General features: G+C 38.6%; 1 long non-coding RNA gene across 3 annotated transcripts; it reads right to left on the bottom strand.

The window, feature by feature from the left end:
• Positions 1-21,351: 21,351 nt before the first annotated feature.
• On the bottom strand, positions 21,352-22,838 carry LOC145100585 (uncharacterized). 3 transcript variants are annotated; one of them, XR_013705144.1, is made up of 4 exons: positions 22,491-22,838; positions 22,276-22,401; positions 21,769-21,860; positions 21,352-21,660 (listed from the first exon to the last, which is right to left on the bottom strand). It is a non-coding gene; the product is annotated as an uncharacterized LOC145100585 (long non-coding RNA). The 3 variants fall into 3 exon arrangements; XR_013705145.1 differs by having other exon boundaries at positions 21,352-21,645; XR_013705143.1 differs by having other exon boundaries at positions 21,352-21,860.
• Between the last annotated feature and the right edge of the window lie 220 nt (positions 22,839-23,058).

Here is a 23,058-nt window from a genome sequence, read left to right as displayed (position 1 = left end):
TTCTTAAGAACCATTTGAAGGAATAGCTCAAAGATAGTGCATAAAATCCACATCTAAACAATGGAATCAATGCGATTCCATTCATCTGAATCTATGATCTGTTTCCCGCTAGGAGGCTTCAGATGATCGGCTACTCCAAAACCTGTGCAATGAGTCTGAAATAGCTTTCTCCATGCATCATAATTTAGTTTCTAAAGATCAAGGACAATAGGGATGGAAGCCTTGATGTTGGAGATACCATATGGCTTTTAGAGGTGGGAACAACAGAACCTGATGCGTCTGGCATGATTCAAGAAAAAAGGATTGACAGAAGGAGAAGAATGAGAAGGAATCAACAAAAGGAGAAGAAAGTAGCAACTAGGGTGAGAAAGAATAAGAGGGCTCTGATACCATGATAATTGGTATATTTCCCATAAAGATGAACCCTTCTCATTAACTAACAATATATAGTACATAATACAAGTATTGGGCCAAAATACACAAACCAACATGGGCCTAATAATACATAATACTATAAACAAAATAATACACGTTAACATCTTTGTTTTTATTTCTATTCAATAGCATCGACTTACAATAGTCAAAAACTCAAAACACATAGTTAGACCTGGTAATGGGGCGGGTTTGGAGTGAATCGACCTTAATCCATACCCTTTTAACAAATTCCAAAACCCAATCCAAACCCGCCCCGTAACCCGTAAGGTTTTGAATAATCAAACCCATACCCTTATCCACCGAATCAGCTGATATCCAAACCCGCCCCGTAACCCATAGGTTTTTTGAATAATCAAACTCATTTTACTTAAATCAAAAAATCACATTTGTTAAATAGAACAAATGTTGATTTAGAAAAGACATTATGTACTCGAAGAGTTTCGACTGGAATTAAAATTATTATTGTAGTTACTTCCGATTGGTTTTTGACCCTCGATTGCATTGACAGAGAATAGCAATTACAAACTTTCTTCCGATTGATAAATGAATTTATTGATTTATAAATGAAATTGGTGATTATATAATGAAATATAAATGAAATGACATCATGATTCTTGGGAGAAGACTGGAAGTCTAGAAGTTGAGTCCTCGAGTCCTATGTAAAACCAGTTTAGCCTTTGGACTTTCGATTGGAATTTAAAGTAAAACTTAGCAAATATAAAATATAAATGTATAATTCTAAAATTTATATGGGGCGGGTTATAAATGGAGCGGATCGGTGATGATCCATACCCGACCCTTTTAATAAAAGGGTTAGCGGGTACAGGTCGTTAACGGGTAAACGAATCAAAAACTATGCTCCAAACCCGTATAATTGTTAAGGGTTTGGATCGGATCAGGGTCAAAAGTCGCTCTATTGCCAGGCCTACACATAGTACAACTTATCCTGCTAGTTTATGGTTTTATCATGCATCTTATTCTCTGTACAAAAATCAACTTGTGACATACACTATACTTGGGGCAATATTGAAGCTTTATAGCTAAAACTACATTTCTTTCAAATCAAGATACGCATATAGAAGTCAAAGTCAAAATGGTGAACCTTTAATCCAACATTTATTGAAATAAAAAGTTGTTTTTGTTCTAGTTCTGTTTATCTTGACTTCAAGTTTTTTTTATCTTATCATATTATCCTTTATTTCATGTATGTTAATAGTTATGTTTATGACAGTCATCATTTTTACTCCGCTTTATCCTTCTTGAAATGTTCAAGATCCTTATGTCATGCCTCATGGCATGTTGTATGTTATATTATTACCAAAAGAATATTATTAAGGTAATAATATTAAAATTTTTACATAAAGTAATTATAAATTTATAAGCATGTAAACTCTTTTAATGACACATTTGAGTCATTTAATATTTAGGTAAGTTTTTAAAGTTTACCAATTGGAAAGAATAAGTTATATTATAATTTGATTTTAGTATTTCATATCATCTTTTATTGATTACTATTTGTGATACCCGTGTACTACACGAGTTTATTAAAAAAATATTAATATTTATAAATTTATGAAGTTTGAATTTATAAAAAAGAAGAAAAAATATTGAATTATTAAAATGTAATGTTTAATTGTTATTTTTAACTTGTTTTTTTTCATTTCTATTTTAAATTTAAATAAATAATAGAAATAAATAAACAAATGAAATAATTTGATTAAATTTAGAAACATAGAAGTTAAAATGAAAGTTGAATTAATTAAATTGATATGCATTTATTATTACATTTATTATAATTATTACATTCAATATTATGTATAATTTAATAAAATAGAAAAAAAAACAATAAAATGATAAGTGGAAAAACAATAAATCAAAAAATCTTAAAAAATGACATGTGACAAATTTAATAAGAAGATGATATTTGGCAAAATTATCTTTATTTATTAGGGTAGATACTTATTATAATTTGTAACATGCCTTAGTTTGATTAAAGATTGGTGTAGGTCACAATTAAGGTACTCACTTATTCTTGTCATAATAACTTTGAAAACCTTATTTTCAGTTAAAGTGACTCCTAACCAAATTTTCTTCAACTTTATATTAGTAGGAAACATAAGAGAGTATTAAGTAGGAATGAACCCGATTGATCTAGCCCATAAATATATAACAAAGCCCATATCAATTTGTGCCCTCTTTGTTTCCTTCCTTTCCTTTATACTTGTGCAGAAAAAGAACGAAACTATTTTTTTTTTACTTTATTTTTTCGGTGGTTGTTGGTATAAGCATGCAGGTAAAATGGTGATGCTCAATAGAAGTAGTGATCGATGATGGGTATACTATGGTGGCGGCAGGTATAAAGTGGTGTTCAAAGACGGTGATCGGAGATGGAGGCAAGGGTGGCGGGATAACGATGGAGATGGTGGATGCGGTTAGTATAAGGGTGGTCAAATGGTAGAATGCGTTCGATTTTAAAGGAGCGACTGTTGGTGATACTGTGGTTGATAGTTTCGGTGGTGCAAAGGTCCGCGTTTTCTGTGGTGGTCCGGCTGAAATGGTGAAGGTAGAGGTGGCCAACTGTGGTGGTCGGCAGGGGAGACGAAGGTGAACTGGAGGCGGTGTAAGGATGGCGGAGGCTTGGCTGTGATGCTGGCTTAAAGAGGAGGTGAAGTCGCAAGCTCCAAAAAAACGACAAACAAATTGATGAAAATCAAAAGAAGCAATGACATCAAACAAACAACACAACAAAACCCTAATACTGATATCAGAAGCCATCAAGAAGAAACATATACCTTAAAAACTACATGGAATGTCTAAATAATAAAATGTGGTGACTTTTTTGCCTAACCCCTAAACTTATTAGAGTTTAATAGCTAATCCGTGCATAAGTAATTTCTATGAAATACTTTCTGTTATAAATTTGAATTCGGCAATACACTTTCATTAATTTATTGTGTTATAAATTTGAATTTGAATTCGGCAATACGACAATTCTTTCTTCTCCCCAGTTCACCATCTTCAATTTCCCACAAGTGCAGAAAAATAACTCAATTTCGCCAAAAACTTCAAACAACCCACGATCAGTTTATTGAACACCCCATGTTGACTAATTTTGTTTCACTGCAGAGTACTTACACAAATATGAGGTTTGATTTCATTACCTTGTATAATTTCTCTGTTATCTTACGTGAAATATGCATACAAGATGCTTTTCTATGTTATGTAGGTTGTAAAAATAGAGGATACATGTCACAAATTACTCTATTTATGTATGTGTGTGTGTCTGGGTGTTTCTCGGTGTATGTTTAGAGGGAATATGTGCACTGTGAGCATGATGATCAAGATGCTGATGAATGAAGGACTAGGGCAATTGGAATGGAAATTTCAATGTGAAGGGTAATAATTTCAAAATATATTTTGAACTTAAGATTCACATAATGTTTTTAAGAAATAGAATAGTTTGAGTTAAAACTGTAAGTTTTTTTATCCACTTTTTATTATATCCCGTTCAAAGTTACTGCTTTATATTTTTGGCACTTATGTTTGTCCAATCTTTTTTATTGTTATTTTGGATGGTCTTTTAATCAGAAAAAGAAGAGTATCAAGCGATCTTGGATGGTGATCAACAAGTATGTGTATGTGTGTGAATCTATGTGTATATAGGTGTATGTATGTATTTTAGGTATTTTGTTTTTTTAAATGTGAAGAGTTGTCGTACATATATATATCGGATGGTGTTGTAAGTCGCAATTCTTAGGCTGGAGGGAGTAGTGTTACCGAAACCGCACTCTCTCCCCCGCCACATAAGCGTCATGTCATTTTTTATCACACGAGTGTGGTTTCTTATCACACGAGTGTGGTTTCTTACCACACTAAGGGAGTGGTGTCACACTTTTATTTTCTCTTATTTTTTGTTTTTTTTTTAAATATTTTAATTTAATAATTTTTTTTTAACTATCTTAATTTAATAAAACTTCTATTTTAATAAAAAACATAATTTTTCATTAGTTGAAAAAAAAAAAAAATAAATAAACATTACATTGCGTTACAAAAAAAAAACACGAAAACCACACACATGACATTTAAATAATCCTAGAAACTTAAAAAACACAAATAAAATAACTAAAGCAAACTACATAAAGTCGTTCTCCGAGAACTCGTCTTCAGGGTCATCCGGTGGATCCAAATTAAGGTTAATGTTTTGAACCCCGTAAATGTGTTTCACCAAGTCATTGCGAAGATTGTGAAATGTTTCAGTGCAACGTATCTCTGCTCTCCTGTTCATATACTATTCGCCATCAATTTCTATTGGTTGTGTCTCTCGTATGGTTTCTTCCTCGTCAAACGCACATATCGCTCTTCCTTCGTCTTCAATAATCATGTTATGCAATATGAGACATGTATACATGATTTCTTGAAGTTTTTTCTCGCCTAAATAAGCTGCTGGTTTTTTCAATATGAAACATCATTTCTTCAGAGCTCCAAAAGCACGCTCAACATCCTTCCTAGCTCTTTCTTGAGCTCTCTAGAATTTCTTTCGTCTAGAACCATATGGACACGTAAACGATTTAAAAAACACAGCATACTCAGGATAGATTCCATCGAACAGATAATAATCATACTTATATGGCGTTCCACGCACTTTGAAAAGAAGAATCTGGTGCGGATCCATCGTATATGTTGTTAAATATTGGTGAACGATTAAGAACATTGATGTCGTTAATCGAACCAGGAGAACCAAAAAAATCATGTCAAATCCACATATCTTGTGATGCAACTGCTTCAAGTATGACCGTTGGGTGACCATGATCACATCGGGTAAATTTCCCATATATGATGTAGGGCAATTTTTCCATGCCCAATGGAGACAATCTAAGCTTCCTAGCATTCCAAGAAACCCATGCACACTAGCATGACGAGCTTACAATTGCAGGATGTTATTACGTGTAGGCTTACGTAAATATTTTGGAGCATAAAACTGAATCACAGTTTTACAGAAAAAATGGAGACTGTCTCGTGCGATCCTAGCAGAGATCCTAAAACGTTCGTCTAACGCATCAAGTGGAATGTCATATGCTAAATGATGAAGTGTGGCCGTGCATTTTTGTAAGGGAGTGAAACCGGGTGTACCTCTAGCATCGTAGCGTTGTTGAAAAAAAAATGCACTCCCTCGTTACATCTTGAACTATACGTTTGTATAAACATTTGAGCATTCTGAAGCGCCTACGAAAATAATATCCTTGATAAGTGGCATTCTCTGCAAAATAGTCCTGCACCAAACGTTGGTTGGCTTCTTCACGATTTTTGCAAATATATCTTCGTGTTCTCCGTTGAGAACTTGCAGCTGCGTTGTTACATACAACGTTGTATGTTTTGTTCCGCCATTTGAACACATGCAATAGCGGTATCAAAAATAGTCTGAAATTCTTCAGAAGATGAAGAAGATGACATTTTTGAGAGAGTGGTGATTTTTTTTTAAAATTTTTGAGAGAGAGAAGAGATTGTGTTGTGAAAAACAAATGAAGTTAATATGTATATATAGGAAAGAAAAAGAAAAAAAGAAAAAAAAAATTAATTACGCAACAACCCATTCAACGGTCAATACACCCATCAACCAATCGCCAAACACAACACTAAAGGACCGCACTGCGGCCAAAACCGCGCATGACCGCGGTCTGGGGGAGGTGTGTGCGGTCCAAGTGGCACAAACCGCGGTCCTAGACCGCAACCACACCGTATAGCCTTATTGTCCACTTTAACTTGTAGAAACAAATATCTATTCATTTGGAAGATCTTTGGTGTTAAATTCAACTACAAACTTAGGAGCTTCTTGCTTATTCTTTCTTTGCGCTAAATGCAAGAAGTAGCTTAGATAATTTCATTTTTTTGTCTTTTTTTTTTTATTCTTTCTTTGCACTAAATGCAAGAAGACAAGAAGTAGCTAGATAATTTCATTTTTTTTGTGACTTTTTTTCAACTACAGGGTATAATCAACCAAATCACCTCATTGGACAATGGGTACAACTCTCACATTCCATACTTTGGTATTTATACCGAATTATAACAGTTGAACGCACACAACTACATGCACACAGTCTGTGTGCCACTGCTATAATCGGATAGAATACCAATGTATCCTATAAGTGGCAATTTTCTATCAGAAGTCATTTTTATTTTAGTTTTGAAAGAAATTAAAAAGTATAGCGAGTGCAGTTGTAAATTTGATATATTATTGATCAAAAATCTATTTCCCTGTGTAACACCATATATTTTCAAATAAAATTTTTATTTAAAATCACATAATTCTCATAACACATTTCACGAAAATCTCATTTATTTAATTTATAAATCACAACTCCGCAATTATTTGATTTAAATTCAGGATCCTCAAACATAACTCTTTCACTGGTGTGTACAATCAAGCCAGTGCCTTCCCGCGATCCTGAGAAAACCTGAAACACATAACACATAACACGGTAATCACAAAGCTTAGTGAGTTCCCTAAAATACCACACACAAAATAATTAGCCACTTGAGGCTACAACCCTGTAAGACCCTCCGATAAATGTGTCTTAGTGGGACCCTCCAGTCCCACGACTCGTTGGACCCTCTGGTCCGGTCTCTGTGAGGACCCTCTGGTCTCACTGCTCATTGGACCCTTCGGTCTGGTCTGTAAAGCTCCGCATAGCATAAATCACAAAGACATAATGCACAACATAAAACATAAGACAGGATAACATAATACTCCATGTAAGCACATAAGACCCTCCGGCCACACATAAGTACCACTCTAGGTAAAGTATAGTAAGAAGACTCACCTCATAAGCTGGCCAGTATAAATCCCGTACCCGGACATCTCGAACTGGCTTCCACCTAACACATAGGTTACACATCTCTAAATAATACTTTAATCATACTCAAATACACCAAGGGCCACTCTCTATCCCTGCTTAACTCTCAAAGTGGATAAAAGACCATTTTACCCCTCCGTGGTCTCCATTACACATGGTTGACCCAACCCTAAAGTCAACCGAAGCCAACTCGAGTCCACAGTCTAGATTTGACCTGACTCGGCGAGTTCACCCTTGTGACTCGTTGAGTCCACCCACTTTCTCCGAAGTTTCACGAAGATTCAGCTCAACTCGTTGAGTTGACCCCACAACTCGTCGAGTTAGCACGCTATTCAGCTCGATTGGGAAAACCCTAACTGACTCATCGAGTCGGCTCATTGACTCGGCGATTCTATCCAGACTCATTCTTATTCAGACGATTTCAACCAGATCTATCACTCCAAACTATAGATCTATCATCTCAAGGCTCAATAACCACGTAAAGCTTCAATCTTTACGTTCATGCATGATGCTATTACTCCAAAACGCCATTACATGCCCTTCATGAAGGATTTAGCTCATCAACCCTCATTTGGACAACTAAAGCTGGGGTATCTAGTCTTCTACGACCTCACAATGTCCAGATCTGAGGTTTCCCACTTCAGATCATGTCTCAAATAGCTCATAGGTACAAAAGAAGGGGAGTAAAACTGTAAAACTCCCAAAATCATGAGATCTAATCAAAATAGATGAAAAGGATGCAAGCTTATACCTTTTACAACAACCCCATGTGAAGGAGTGCTACATCCACATTCCCCATCTTGTTTCTTGTTTGAATCATACTCTTCTCCTTCCAAAAGACCCACCAAATACTTGATTTCATCATAAGAACTCTCTCATTGCTCCAATGGCTATCTAGGGTTTCTCACAGGAGGTATGGGCAGCTGGTGAGGCACCTCTTAGGTTATAAGTTCCCTTAAATAGGCCCCAACCCCAGAACTTAGGGTTTTCTCTTCCCAAGACCTACTCAGTGAGTCAGTCCTCTGACTCGTCGAGTTCACTCATTAAATCCACGTGGACAACTCGACACGACTCGCGATTCAGACCTTCGACTCGGCGAGTCTCTCCTTAAACCTCAAAATTGAAACACAAAAATAATGTACCTGAAAATCCGGATGTTACAAATCTCCCCCTCTTAATTTGATTTCGCCCTCGAAATCGCTCTAGACATCACACAGCTTAAAACCCAAAAGTTCGGGAAGTACTACCCAATATGACTTCATACCACACAACTATCATCCTTCAATGGTACCTGGTACTAAGCTCTCAAACCCTGAAAAGGACAGACTCGATTGCCGCTACGATTCTTCTTCTGGCTTCTTGAATTTGGAGACTCTAGTGGTCTGTCACAGTACCAAACTACCTCTTTCAATATAAAGCCATGTTATTCGCTCCTCGAATAACAACCCCAAAACTTACTGTTCCTCTGATTCTCTAATCGGTCCCAGTCAAACTCAAGAGGGACGGAAAGGTCACAACCCACTAAGGACCCACTACCTGAATAGCTGTCAAAACCCTTCTAAAGGAATGATCGTTGAAACTCAGACCTTAAACACAAGAAAAGGCCATCCTTGCTTGGAGGTATCCTTTGACATCTACAGACACGACTTCCTCCCAAATCTCCCTTCAAACATCGAGCATCAGGTCAACTCCCGACCTAAAAGATGAACCTCGAAAGGTTATTCACTGCAAACCAAAACGTCTCACCGACTTCCTTCTCATGATTGCTTTCTCGACTCATCGCGACACACAAGTTACGAAATTCTCTTTACCCCAAGCGAATGCTACAACTCATATGAAATTGTCTCACCTTCGACCTCTATCATCCACCATCCCCTGATTCCCTGCATCTCGTAGTACTTCTCATATCAATGGAACAGATCCACTCCGGCTTAAGATATCCGATGGTGATCAATATTCCTCAAAATGAAAACCACCTACGAATCGGGAACCTCATCTCGCCTATTCAATTACACTAATAGATCCAGAATCGAGCTCGAGAGTCTTATTCAACAGCAGAATTAGAACTACTCATTCATGACCCACATTTCGTGGATTATGCACACATCATCCCACCAAATTTTTCTGATTACAATAACCACGCCTTTGCTTGGTCTATGACGACTCCCGACCATTAGGGAGACCCCAGTCTCTTCATGGCCCGACCAAAAAATTTCCACAAACTCAAAGATAAGGCTACTCAAGCCTAGGAACTCTTCTGCCTCATATTCTGACTAGTGAATACTACAGTTCCCCGCGGAACAACATTTACTCTTATCGACTGATGCGTGCTACCACCTCCCCCGTAGTCTTGCGATACTCTCTGACTTGTGAATGCTACAGCTCCCCGTAGTATCACACACACACACACTCTCTAACCAGTGAATACTACGGCTCCCCGTAGTATCACGACACTCTCTCGCTGTCTAGTGAATACCACGGCTCCCCATAGTATCACAGTCTTCTCCCACTACCTAGTGAATACTTCGGCTCCTTGTAGTATCATGACACTCTATTTCGCTGACTCATGGATGCTACGGCTCCCCGTAGACTTACAACTCTTCTCTTGCTCATTAACTCACCATAGGCTCATTCCACAGTTCCTCCTGATAATCCCAAGCGAACACTCACACCTAGATTCGCTTGCTCTCTTATCACCTCATAAGCAAGCATCACCATACTGAGTTCACCATCTCATGTTCCGCAGCTCAACATAGATTGGTGCTGACACACCCATCCAAAAATAAGCATCACTACTCCTGACAGCAACCTACCATAACAAAACCCCATGTTCTTGCTGCAATTCCCATTCTTAACTAATTTAGCTTGATGTCAATTAGCCAAAGGGCTCCCACCGGAACCATAGATACTCGCTACACCACTTGCCGTCTCTTAACTTCAAAACTCAAAATAATCCGAATCGAGGACATCACACTCGGATATCTCAGAACACCATCACAAAACTTCACAATGCCTTGTCTATATCACTGATCTCATACTCCCATCATCATACTCAGATACCGCATTACTTCATCGGAACCTCGCAAACAATCTTCCTCTTGCACCACTTGTAACCTTGGAGTATTCCCTTTCCCAATTGAACACAGAGGCATCGTCAATGATTCAGATTCCGTCTACGAAAACCCGAAGCTCCATCCTCTATTGATCACTACTCACACGAAATTACTCATATCGACTCCGTTCTTGATTGTCAAATCAACTGCCGCCTCTCTTGGAGTATAGATCACATTCTATACATATACCCACAAACCTCTACTATTGCTCTCTGAACTCAGTAACCCAACCGCCTCAAATTCGACATTTGCAAACCCGAAAATCCCTAGCCACAATAAATTCTCTGACCAACGGCCACCTGCCACGGATACACACATCCTTCCTTAAACACATACTCATAAATCTTCCCGTCTCGCACCTCGCCTCATCTACCGATAACCCAGGTCTCATTTATCTGTATCGCAGATCCCCATAACCAGTTCTATAAATGCACTTGAACAGATCGCTGATCCTCTCACTAGAAAACATAGTCCCCCCTACTCAGGGTTCGAACCATCACCAATTGGGATACCAACAGTCTATTCTATAGACTAATTTCTACCGGTACATCGCCCTTGACTCTTGGAACGTACCACATAATCATTCCATGATCTTCCTGATGGAAACTAAGCGTCTCCAAATATCCCATAGCTCATACAAGAATCTCAGACTCCTCCCAACTTGACTGCCTCTGGTCGTCTCAAAATCTTCGGCTAACACACCACCGGATACCTCACTGTTCCGAATTAACCTTGACCCTCAGTCTGGAAATAATGCACTATCGCACACCTCTTCTCTGACTCATCGAACCGCCTCCTAACATGGGAATCATCATCAAGGCACAAGGCATCACTCTCATAACCGATGCACAATCCTAACAACGAGGGCCATCGCCTTGATATATTCCTCGAAATCTCCTGGAACTACTGCTAAAAAGTATGCCTCTCACAGGAAAGTACATCCTGGTTCTCTTATATCTCAGTCTCCACTAATAACTCTCTCATGGAATGGGACATATTTCGCAGTAGACATGCTGCTCAATTACTCTAGTGAAAAGATCACAACCATATGCTACCCCACAGGGTTTACCTCCAACTCTGAATCCGGAAGCTCAATATCTCTTCTGCTCCTCATAGGAAACCGAAATAGCACAACTCTTGGTCACAGAAAGTGACATCTCCACTATCGGCCGATTACTTAACTCAGACTGGAATTCCTCATAAAGCCTCATCCCTACTCGTCCCTGAGTCTTGCGACTCCAACTGGCACCTCACCAGTAAAATCTCTCGAAACTAAATCAAGTTCCTTCTCAAGGTAGATCCCACTGAAACTCATTCAACATGGCCCTCTAGCCCCACACTCTATCACATCTGATCTCAGTATTATTAATCAAAACGAAATAACTGGTAAAACCAGAAGCACTAACCGCCACGAATCATGGTACCCGAACCACGTGATTACCTCTTAGTTTGCTACCTATAACCTCTGGATTTTTCCTTGTTTCGAGTATGGGTCCTCTGCTTTCAGTAGTACGTGGCCATACTACCTGCCACATCTACCCAAACTTTTCACACGGATCATCCAAGATTTCCTAAGTATCTGCTCAACCTCCTCAACCACTAATCTCTTCATACTGGTCGCTCTCCTACGAATACTCTCCTCTACCAGCCTACTCATCTGACAAAGGTCACTCCCCAGGCTCTTCCTAGGTTCTCATACCTATCTACCATCATCCGCTGAAGAACTCCTTATGATGGCAGTCGTCTACCTCCTGAATATCGTCATATTCTCTTAATAGCTTACTCTCATCATCAAGAGTTCTACAAGGCACGAAGCAAGCAGCGTTCTGGCATCGAATTATCTCCACCAGCACGTAAAACCACTCTAGGTTAGAACTCCACTTACTCTACACACACTCAAGGATGTCACCAAACTCAAGCAATTCTACCCCACGTGGGTATCTAACTACTTCCTCAATTGGCTCCTGAAATGCTCATCTAGTTATCTCTCCTAGATTACTCCTTTACTCAAAGCTCTCTCTCTCTAAAAGATTCCTGCTGAATACTCTTACTCTGCACATACTCAAAGCACATCACAGATAGCAACAACCCTAGGCTAAGGCATCACAAATCAAGCAATTCTAGCCCTAATATAGGAAATACCTAGCCTATCTTCTAGCATGCATCTCTAATATCTCACTAATAACGCATAACACAATTAAGTAAGGGTATTCACAAATAAGTAAGGGTATTTTGGGAAATCACCGTTCGGGCTCTGGCTGATTGTACACACTGCTCCATCTCGATTTCTCTTAAACTCTCTCTCTTTTAGAAAAAAACTCATTTCTTTTGAAATTTTTTCTCAAATCCCCAGTTTAAGTCCAGACATACCCGAAGGTGTATCCGAATCCCTCAAACCAAGGCTCTGATACCAACTTGTAACACTGTAATTTTCAAATAATATTTTCATTTAAAATCGCACAATTCTCATAACACATTTCACGAAAATCTCATTTATTTAATTTATAAATCGCAACTACGAAATTATTTGATTCAAATCCAGGATCCTCAAACATAACTCTTTCACTGGTGTGTACAACCAAGTTGGTGCCTTCTCGCGATCCTGAGAAAACCTGAAACACATAACACACAACACGGTAATCACGAAGCTTAGTGAGTTTCCTAAAATACCACACACAAAATAATTAGCCACTCGAGGCTACAACTCTGTAAGACCCTCCGGTCAATGTGTCTCAATGGGACCCTCCAGTCCCACGACTCGTTGGACCCTCTGGTCCGATCTCTGTGAGGACCCTCTGGTCTCACTGCTCGTTGGACCCTTCGGTCCGGTCTGTAAAGCTCCGCATAGCATAAATCACAAAGACATAATGCACAACATAAAACATAAGATAGGATAACATAATACTCAATGTAAGCACATAAGACCCTCCGGTCACACGTAAGTACCACTCTAGGTAAAGTATAGTAAGAAGACTCACCTCATAAGCTGGCCAGTATAAACCCCGTAGCCGGACATCTCGAGCTAGCCTCCTCCTAACACATAGTTTACACATGTCTAAATAATACTTTAATCATACTCAAATACACCAAGGGCACTCTCTCTCCCTGCTTAACTCTCGAAGTGGATAAAAGACCATTTTACCCCTCCATTGTCTCCATTACACATGGTTGACCGAACCCTAAAGTCAACCGAAGTCAAATCGAATCCAGAGTCCAGATTTGACCCGAATCGGCGAGTGCACCCTTGTGACTCTTCGAGTCCACCCACTTTCTCCGAAGTTTAACGAGGATTTAGCTCAACTCATCGAGTTGACCCCACAACTCACTGAGGTAGCACGCTATTCAGCTCGATCGGGAAAACCCTAACCGACTCGTTGATTCGGCTCATTGACTCGGCGAGTCTATCTAGACTCATTCTCATTCAGACGATTTCAACTAGATCTATCACTCTAAACTATATATCTATCATCTCAAGGATCAATAATCACGTAAAGCTTCGATCTTTACGTTCATGCATGATGCTATTGCTCCAAAATGCCATTACATGCCCTTCTTGAAGGATTTAGCTCATCAACCCTCATTTGGACAACTAAAGCTGGGGTATCTAGTCTTCAAGGAACTCACAAGGTCCAGATCTGAGGTTTCCCACCTAAGATCATGTCTCAAATAGCTCATAGGTACAAATGAAGGGGAGTGTGTAGCTTGTGCTAGGGTTAAGGCACAACATCATAAACCGTATGGGAGTTTAGAACCTTTACCCGTACCCATGGGTAATTGGGAAGACATCACCATGGATTTTGTGACTAAACTGCCCAGAACAAGGAACGGTCATGACATGATTTGGGTGGTCGTTGATCGCTTCACTAAGAGTACGCATTTCATAGCAGCCAAAGAGAAATGGTCTATGGATAAACTTGCGAATTCTTACGTGAAGGAAATTTTGAGGCTTCACGATGTTCCGCTAACGATTGTATCCGATCGTGACATTCGTTTTACCTCAAGGTTTTGGAGGAGTCTACAAGAGGAATTGGGTACTAAGTTGTGTTTGAGTACAACTTACCATCCTCAAACCGATGGTCAGAGCGAACGAACGATTCAAACATTGTATGATATGTTGAGAGCATGTACCCTAGAATTCCAAGGTAACTGGGATGAGCACTTACCTCTAGTAGAATTCTCCTATAATAATAGTTTCCACTCAAGCATTAAGATGGCACCTTATCACGCTTTGTATGGGGAAAAGTGTCGAACGCCATCATGTTGGCTGCAAGCTGGGGAAAAGCAGTTTATGGGACCTGAAATAGTCCATCAGACTGCTGAAAAGTTGAAAGTGATAAGGGAAAGGATGTTAGCTGCTCATGATCGACAAAAGAGTTATGCTGACAAGAAAAGAAAACCGATAACCTTTGAAGTTGGAGATTCGGTTTTACATAAAGTCTCGCCGTGGAAGGGACTTATAAGATTTGGGAAACGAGGAAAGTTGAGTCCAAGGTTTATTGGGCCTTTCAAAGTTCTTCAGAAGATCGGGAATCAAGCTTATAAGCTAGAGTTACGGGAAGAACTGGAGGGTATTCATAACACCTTTCATGTGTGTTATTTGAGAAAGTTTACGGGAGATGTGCCCGATATAATTCCGATTTCTGAGTTAAGGTTGGATGAAAACAAGAGGTTGATCGAAGAACCAGAGGCAATCGTTGACCGTAAGACTAAGAAGTTGCAACGCAAGATGGTCGATTTAGTGCTTGTGCGTTGGAAACATACGAATGGGCCAAATCTCACTTGGGAAACGGAGAGTGACATGATGAGTCGCTACCCACATTTGTTTGGTGATATATGATTCCGAGGTTGGAATCATCCTCAGGGGGAGAGAATTGTAACACTCGTGTTTATATCCTAGGCATTTATATTGAGGTGATAGTCTAGGTTAACCTTTGTAACTCATTTTGAAGAAATGAAAAGGAATTATGTGAATATTATGTGAATTATGTGTTTTATGCTTAATTATTAGGGCTTAATTAATTAAGAATAAAAATAAGAATCAAAATTAAAGTGTGAGATAAGCCCGATATCTTTACATAAAGTTGTAGTGGTCGAAACAACGATTTCGGGGATATAAAGAATACCAAAATCCGAGTTATAACAAAGAAGTTATGACATGTCGAAGTTTCGCGACAAAACCGGCACGACCTTGAATGTCGTAAAAAGTGAGTTTTTGATAAACTACTTTTTAGCCTTAGTAATCTAAATGAAAGTCGTAATATTCGTTAAACCGAGAAATTCGATAAAAAGAACGCGCAAATCTGACTTCGTATGAGAAAGTTATGATTTTTTAAAGTTTCAGCTTAACAGTAGACAGCTAAAAACTCGAATTTTAGATCGAGCGATTTTTAGCCAACACAACCTAAACAAGAATTGAAGGTCTCGTCATTAGTAGCACAACGGTAAAAAGTCTGACGAAAGCGGACGTCGGATGAAGAAGTTATGAATTTTTAATGGATTTCCTGTCCTGGTCTGTTAAAAATAATAATAAAAAAATTAAAGTCAAAATTAGCTGACGAAGTCTAAACGGAAGTTGTAGAGCGTAATTTTAGCTACACGTGCATATAAAGAACGTCAAAAACGGAGCTCGTATGCGAACGTTATGGATTTTAGAAGTTTTGGCGCGAAAATCGAGAAAATTTGCATAGTCACGTTTTGCCACGTCACCTTTGCTGAAAGAGTGCCACGTGTCCTGCTGAGTCACTGAGCTGCTGAGTCATGCGAAGCCACGCGTCAGATCCTGATTCGACCGAGGAGGAGGCCCAATCCGAAGCAGCCAGCTCTCCGGCCGAAGCATCGCCCTGTTGCCGCGTGTTCCGAGCCTCGCACAGCCTAGCCTCTGAGCCTCTCGCACCTGCGCACCCTCGCCTGCGGACCCCACCATCGAAGCCGACTTCGGACCCTATAAATAGAAGGGGACCTGCGAGCCTTCTCGGGTAGAATTGGATATTTGCCATTTTTCACCCCTTTCTTCATCTTTTCTTCACCTTAACCTTCCCCGAAGCACCGATATCGATTGCAAACCCCAGAATACACCAGGAAGTGCCCGTGAAGCCCGGAAAATTTATATTTTCGGTTTCGAAGCCCGACTTTTGCAAAGCCCGGTTTGTCAATAAAACTACCGGTTTTATTAGAAACGATCGTTTTAGTAAACGAATTGCTACCCGATTATCATCAAATCAAGTGAGTGTATAGTCACTTTCATTTTAAACATAGATATGAAGTATTTACCTTATAATACATGCTATGTGCAAATATATTAATTGTTTATTTGAGGTAACTATTGAGTTGATATTTTATACAAGTTTTAAATTGTATAAGTATTTTTATCTACAAATATGTTGGGTAGAACATGGGTAGATAGTGATGTGTGATAAAATAAAATTGATGAGAGGCCTCGATGTTTTTTGAGATCCAGTCATCTAGCGGAGTTTGGATGATGACCACGGACTTTCTAGATAGTCCAGTGGGAAACATTAGCAGGTCCGCAACCTGTAGGTGTTAATGAACTAAGAGTGTTCATTCACTGTACTCCATCCCCCTCATGGTTGCCTTTAGGACATGTATGGCTGAGGAAACCCCTTAGCAGTAGTGTCCATCCCGATGATATTCTTTAGGCTAGGTCCCTTGTGATAAGTGTTTAGGGATGTAAAGTGAGGATAACGGGAATGGGTAATTAGGGTTATTGTTGATTGATGAACTTAGTAAATTTATTATTATTGTAGGTTGAAAACCCTATATGCTCACCAGGCTCCCAAGCCTGACCCACTCAGCTTTTTATGCTACAGGTAGTGGACCCCGAGCATAGTCGGAGGACGATGAGAGATTTTTGGATTATAGGCCAGTAATTGTAAATAACTGTTGAAAGGCTTATAATGTCTTGTTTATGCTTTTGATCTGTATCAGAACATGACATCCCGAGGTTTTGATATATATATGGAAAATATATACCTTCTTAATGAAGGGTTTTGATAAACTTTTATCATATGTTGTTTGGGGACCAATTCCGCAACATCTTTTAAAAAGATTTCTCTGATTTTATTTTAAAAAGCATAAATTAAATCGGTCTTTTCTGACCGAGAAATTAGGGGATGTCACAGTTGGTATCAGAGCATTTGTTTAAGCGAACTAAGAAATTGTAGAATTTCTAGACTTGAACTTCGAATGCTAAGTGATGATTTTGAGATGAGTGTCTACTATATTTTGGACACGAGCACTATTTTATTTTAGGAAAGATGCCTAAAATGCCCTTATGTGCTAAATGCTATGTGTTTGCCATGTGTGCCATTATTTGTTCGGATCTATGGTTTGTTGCCGACCGGATCCGGAAACCTTATGTGTGTAGGATTCTAAGCGTATGATTACGAGATTAGAACTAACATGTAAACGTTTCAGAGTGATAAGGGAATTGACATGTCTAACAAGGATAAAGACCTAAATTCACCTTATTCGTTATATAGACTGTAATGGCAAGAACTCGTAGTGGAGCTGCAAAAGCAAACGGAAACAGGGATCAGCAGCCTCAACCTCAAGTAGTTGAGCAAGTACCTGTTGTAGGAGCTGCACCTGAGCCAATGACGATGGTTGGGGTACAAGCAATGATGCAGATGATGTTAGATCGCCATATGGAGGAGACAAGGCGATTATTACAACAACATAGGGAAGAGAATACGATGCATGTTGAACAGCCCATATTGAATGAAGGGTAATCAGTAGGAGGGAACTACAATGGGACTCTTGGTAAAGCCAACCAACCGATAGTTAAACAAAACAACCAGGATGGAGGAGTTGATGGACGCGGATGCAAATACAAAGATTTCATGGCATCTAAACCGCCGTGTCTATCTGGGAGTCCGACACCGGTGGAAGTCATGAATTGCATCTCCGAAATGGAGACAATGTTTGAAAGTTGCGAGTGCAGCAACAAACAAAAGACCGCACTTGCAATTCCTCTGTTAAAGTCTGGTGTGTTGAGCTGGTTGAAGTTACTAGCTGATTCGATGCCCAACAGTGAAGCTAGTAAGATGTCTTGGGAAGATTTTGTGGTACAATGAAATTGTAGTACTGCTCTGAGCAGGATCTTCTGGAAATCAAGAATGAGTTCCAAAATTTAAAGAAAGGAAAGATGAGCGTTACTTAATACACTGCTAGTTTTATGGAAAAGATGATGCTTGTTCCTCATCTAGTTCCAACAGAACTCTCTAAGGTCAACAAGTTTGCACTCAGATTACCAGCGGACTTTGGTCCGATGGTTAAGCAAGCAACCACTTTGAAAGCCGCCATCTGGGCTGCTAAGAATGTTGAGGTTCAGATCAGAGAGAAGGGTCTGGAGAGGGCAGAAGTTGGTGAAAAGAGAAAATTCGAAGGAACTACAGGTTCCAACAAGAAAAGCAAATTTTCTAAGTCCAAGAAGTTTGGAGGAGGAGGAGGTGAAGTGAAATGGTGTGAGAAGTGCAAGAAAAAGCACTCTGGGAGATGTAGTGAGGAGGTGACTTGATTCAAATGTGGAAAGACTGGGCATTATGCCAATGTGTGTCCGTCTGACAAGAGGGTATGTTTTGAGTGCCATGAAGTAGGGCATATTCTTAAAGACTGTCTAAAGAGGAAGGATGCAGCAAAGCCCAATCTACCACCAAAGCCAAAGGCGAGAGCTTTTCAGATGACACTTAAAGCTGCAAAAGAAGAAGTCGATGTCACTTCAGGTACCTTTCTCGTAAACGAATTGCCTGCCCAAATTTTGTTTGATTCTGGAGCCAATTACTCCTTTATATCGCATGAATTTGGTAGAAAGCTAGCTTTGCCTGTAGATAGGCTAGTTAATGCCTTATTAGTCGAGATTGCTAGTGGCAAGTTTGTACCTATTAGCCATCATATGAAAAACATCCTGATTGACTTGGATGGGAATAAGTTCCACGAGGAATTATTGCCTATCGAGTTAAATGGATTCGACATAGTTTTAGGAATGGATTGGCTTAGCGCGAACGATGCAGAAATATTATGTAGAAAGAAGATAGCAAAAGTAAACCTGCCAGGGAAAGAGTCATTTATGGTGTACGGAGACAAACACAGAGTAAACTCTAGAATCATTTCCCTAATGAAAGCCAGAAAGTGTTTGGCGAAGGGATGTACATCATATCCAGCATTCGTGATCGATGCTAAGATGGAAAAGAAGGAGGTGCAGAATATTCTGGTGGTGTGTGATTATCCAGAAGTCTTTCCCGAAGATCTTCCCGGATTGCCCCCTGATCGACAAGTAGAATTTCGTATCGACTTGTTACCAGGAACGACGCCGATAGCAAAAGCACCATATCGATTAGCACCAATAGAGATGAAAGAACTTATGACACAACTTCAGGATTTATTGGACAAGGGTTTCATTCGACCTAGTTCATCGCCCTGGGGAGACCCTGTGTTATTTGTAAAGAAGAAAGACGGAAGCATGAGAATGTGCATCGATTACAGAGAGCTGAACAAAGCGACGATAAAGAACAAGTACCCGTTGCCAAGGATCGATGACATGTTCGACCAGTTACAGGGTTCGAGCTATTTCTCGAAGATTGATCTTAGGTCGGGATACCATCAACTAAAGGTGAGAGAGCAGGATATCGAAAAGACTGCGTTTAGAACAAGATATGGACACTATGAATTTTTGGTTATGTCTTTCGGACTAACCAATGCCCCAACAGCTTTCATGGATTTGATGAATAGGGTTTGTAAACCATTCCTAGATAAATCCGTGATAGTATTCATAGACGACATCTTGATTTATTCGAAAAGCAAGAAGGAGCATGAAAAGCATATGCATGAAGTGCTAGAAGTCGTGAAAAAGGAGAAGCTGTATGCAAAGTTCTCCAAATGTGAATTTTGGATTCAAGAAGTACAATTTTTAGGTCATGTGGTTAACCATTAAGGAATAATGGTTGACCCAGCAAAGATTGAAGCTGTGATGATGTGGGAACAACCAAAAAGCCCTACGAAGATTTGAAGCTTTTTAGGATTAGCTGGATATTACCGAAGGTTCATCCAAGGCTTTTCTTCGATTGCTACTCCATTAATAGCTTTGACCCACAAAGGAGCTACTTATGCTTGGAATGAGAAGCATAAGGAAGCCTTTGAGAAGTTGAGGAAGAGATTGTGTGAAGCACCGATTCTTTCGTTGCCTGAAGGAGTTGATGACTTCACAGTTTATAGCGATGTGTCTGGAGTTGGGTTAGGTTGTGTTCTGACCCAAAGGGATAAGGTGATAGCGTATGCATCGAGACAATTGAAGGAGCATGAAAAGAACTACCCCACTCACGAATACTGAAAAATTCATAACTTCTTCATCCGACATCCGTTTTTCTTCTGTCTTTTTACCGTTGAACATCAATCGACAAGATCTTCGATTCTCATTTAGGTTGTGTCGGCTAAAAATCACTCGATCTTTATTTCAAGTTTGTAGTTGTCTACTACTATACCGAAACTTAGAAAAATCATAACTTCCTCATACGAAGTCAGATTCTGACGTTCTTTTTATAAAAATCCCCGGTTTAACAAATAGTACGACTTTCATTTAGATTACTAAGGCTAAAAAGTAGTTTATTGAAAACTCATTTTTTACGTCATTCGGCGCTGTGCCGGTTTTGTAGCGAATCTTCGATTGGTCATAACTTCTTCGTTATAACTCGGATTTCGATTAGGTTTTCACCTAAATGTTTCTAACGAGATTCTTTACAACTTTTAATAATAAAATTTTACTTATTTCAAATTTTATATTCTCGTTAAATTTCGATATTTATCTTTTTATTGGAATCTCGAAGAGTTCCAATATTTTCCGATTGATGCTAAACATAGTTTACTTCATTTCTACTAAAAACCATCTATTAGAACTCAATACTTAAATTTCATATAATATTTCATAATATTATTCACTTTTAAAAATACATAACATGATAACTGAACGTGTATGTTATGGTTTGACGGACCAAAATTTATATGAAATCTTGAATTCAATGTCAAAAATCAAAAAGCATATGGACCATTTTGTAATTTACTCTTTGCATAATTCACCTGATTTCCAATGTTTCTTTTGCATAAAAATCAAATAGGTTGAATGTTACTTTGCTCGGGATATGCAAAGCCCTCGTTGATATTTTTCCCTTGCCCCATACTCTGACTTGCTCTTGATGTAGGCAATTTCTTCTTTGCCTCTTGTTACATGCTCAATGCTACAAGATCCAACACTAAGTATCCAAATTCAAGTTGTGGAATATCAAGAACTAAAAATTGTGAAAAATCATATAAAATACAAGTTCATTATCTTCTTATAAACCCCACAAAAGAAAGATTACCTATTTGACTTAAAATCGCCATAAAACTTCAATCATCAGTATTCAAATATGCCATTTCAAGAAACCCACCACCAAAATATGTTCGAATAGATCTGTGAGAAAAAATTATAAAAGAAATAAAATAATGACATGAAAATAACAGGGAATCACCGGTGGTTTGGAACTCCTAGTGAAAGCTGCAAAAATTTCTCAGTTATAGTGGGTTTTTCTATATCCCGAACACATATCGATCAAGAAAGAAAAAAAATAACTATTCCTTATAGGAGTAGAATGAAACAAATGAAAAAACTTAAGGGAGCTGACTTTTCTTGAACTGTTCACTGAAGAAGAAAGAAACAAAGAGTAAGACCCCAAAAAGAGAGAGGTGTGTGCTTTCAAACACACACAGTTAGGGGTGGTTCAAAACAGGGGATGAATGATATGCAGGTGAAATGAGATGTTTGGGAATCATTTTGTACAAAGAGATCCATTGAAACAAAAATCAGCACATGTTAGTAAGTCACATACCTTGGAAAATTACAAATATTCCCAAACTTGTAGGCTCGAGCCATAGAAGTCATATACGGTAAAAAATTTGTCAGCTAAGATCAGAAAATCAAGATATGATGAAATGAAATATAGAACACAAATCCCCTACAAATCAATAAAAAAAATAAGCAATTAGGGTTCTACAAAAGTTTAGGTATCTGACGGATGGGAAATTATGATTCTTCTAAAAATACCTTATTGGTTGATGGTATTTAAAGATAAATAGAGAGAAGCATCAGAGTGGCTTCTACCTGCATAGAAAACATAACTTGAAAAAATCGTGATGGTAATGGTAATGGCGATGATTTTCCACCTCCTCCATCTGTTCCTTAAGATAGTGTTCATGACAAAGTACAGCTTGGAGAAAAAATGATGAGGGTATCTGGTCACCAAAGGGAACAAAGTCTAACAGTTGACTAACCATTTCAAAGTCAATGTCTTTAATGTTGATGACCATTATTTTAGTATGGTATATGTTCTTCTATTGTGCTCATCTCACGTTTCAGCATGTACTGTAAACCAAAAAAACTAAGCTTTATATTAGCAAACATGGTGTCAAATGCAAAGCTACAAATATCAAATTCCAAAGAAAAATATCATAAAAATCAAGAAAATGTGAATATATCAGTTCTAAAAAAAATAAGATGCCTATAAAAGAATAATTTCAATATTATTTTTTAATAAGATAGTGACATGCATTTATGTTATTTATATCAATATATGAAATCTTGGTCCCTATATCACATGAAAATGACTCTAGAG

This window comes from Lactuca serriola, chromosome 4 (assembly GCF_051521515.1).
Source record: "Lactuca serriola cultivar US96UC23 chromosome 4, Lser_US96UC23_V15, whole genome shotgun sequence".
Taxonomy (NCBI): domain Eukaryota; kingdom Viridiplantae; phylum Streptophyta; class Magnoliopsida; order Asterales; family Asteraceae; genus Lactuca; species Lactuca serriola.
Note: the sequence above shows the minus strand (reverse complement) of the source record. Positions and strands in the feature narration are given on the sequence as shown.